This window comes from Elephantulus edwardii, unplaced genomic scaffold (genome assembly GCF_000299155.1).
Source record: "Elephantulus edwardii isolate Elephantulus edwardi_28Jun2011 unplaced genomic scaffold, EleEdw1.0 scaffold00002, whole genome shotgun sequence".
NCBI classification, from domain to species: Eukaryota; Metazoa; Chordata; class Mammalia; order Macroscelidea; family Macroscelididae; genus Elephantulus; species Elephantulus edwardii.
The window spans coordinates 17,602,233-17,604,132 of NW_006399752.1; positions in this window are offsets into that span (position 1 = coordinate 17,602,233).

Sequence of the window (1,900 nt, forward strand, 5' to 3'; positions counted from 1 at the left end):
TACTCTAAAGGGCCCCTTTGGCAGTAGGAAACACATAGACTATTATGGAGATTGATTTTGGAATTTAGATGCACTCTTATTGATTGTGCTTGGCCATACAGGTTTTTTTCTCCAGACCTCTTGGGAAGAACAGTTACATTAACGTTTTAAGTAACTGAATGTATCCCATACGTATACATCATCTTTGATCCCTCATCTGCCTCTAATCAAGTATTTCTCATAATAGATGAGGAGGCTCAGCAAATGAGACTCTCTGCGAACTTGATATGTGTGTTCATCTATGAATTGTGAAGTAGGGAGCGTTGTATTTCACTTAATCATCTGAATCCTCCCATCTTCTTTTTCATCAGTAAACCAGGGTTCATGTTTTACAGACTCATAATAAAGGTCTTAATGTCTTAGAGCCACAATCTCAGGCAATTTGAAAATGATCAACTTTTATTTCTGCAAATATTAGCAAAAGTACATTATTGTTGTTGATGTGTGCTATTGAGTCAGAATAGTCCCATAGCTCGTGCTCTGGTAGGTGTTCAGAAGCAGTTAACTGCATAGGAGAAGATTGCTCAGCCTTCTCCCACAGAGCAGCTAATGGATTTGAACCATGTGCTCTCAAGATTGCAGTGCAGCTTCTTTCCAGTAAGCCACCAGAGCTTAATATGTGTGTTCCAAATCTTAATTTCTTTGTCCCAGTTTTCTAATCTATGAATTGAGAAGTAAGAAACATTGTATTTCACTAATGGTCTAAACCTCAAGGTCTTTTTCTTCAATAAATTAGGATCATGTTTTATAGATTTACAATAAAGTTTTTAAACTCTTAGAGTAACAATCTCAAGCATAGTTCTCAACACCATCAATATTTATTTCTTCATATACTAGTGCAAGTGCATTAGTTATTAATTTTTCATTTGATCTTTGATAAACTTCAGTTCTGACACCAAGAGCTCACATACAAGTTATATAAAAAATTCCAGGGTGAAAATGGACAGACTTAGCTGGTTTGGACTGGACTCCCCATGGTTCGCAGTCTGCCCACAAGCCAACTGACGACAAGGCTGGTTTAGTATGGCCTTACTTGTACCTCTGCCTGGGAGGATTGAAGTGACCAAGTCAATTCTCCACTTGTGCAATAGAATTAATCTCCAAACTATCATGTTCTCAACCTAACAGTGACTTTTAAAAACAATCATATTTGTCTTTCCTCTGTTCTTTTCCTTTGTTACTTCCAGCATTGCTTAGAACCAAGTTCAGGCCCTCAGAGTTAACCGCAAAACTGACCTCTATACTCTGGTCCATTGACCTTTGATCTCATCTCCTATTACTCTCCCACTTAACTTGCTTTACTACATTAAAACCAGCCTTATTTCTATTCCTTGAAATACTTTGCAAGTTCTTTTCATGTCCTTCCCCTTTGTGCATCTCTTTTTGGAATACTTCTATGTTATGGAAATCTTTGTTAGTTTTGACTATTAGATTTTAGTTCTACTTCTGTCTCTCTTTCACATTAACATATAAATTTCCATAAGCAAAAAGCTTTGTACTAATGTTGGCGCTGTCCCGATGCTCCAGCACTTAAGACACTGGCACATAATAGACATTTGATAAATATTTGATAGGTATTTACTGTTTTCTCTAAATATGAGTTGTCTGTTAAATCTAAAACCAAGCACACTTTTTGCTAGTAAGCACATTCTGACTTTTGAGGAGTCTACCTGTTTCAGAGTAAAACAATGATCTACAGGGTTTTCCATGGCTGTGATCTTGTGGAAGCAATTTGCCAGACTTTTTTCCGTGAAGCTTCTTGGTGTATTTAAAACACCAACCTGTTGATTAGTAGTTGAATGTAAACTATTCACACCACTCAAGGACCTTTTGTCATGTTATGTGATTTGTTGTTGTTGTT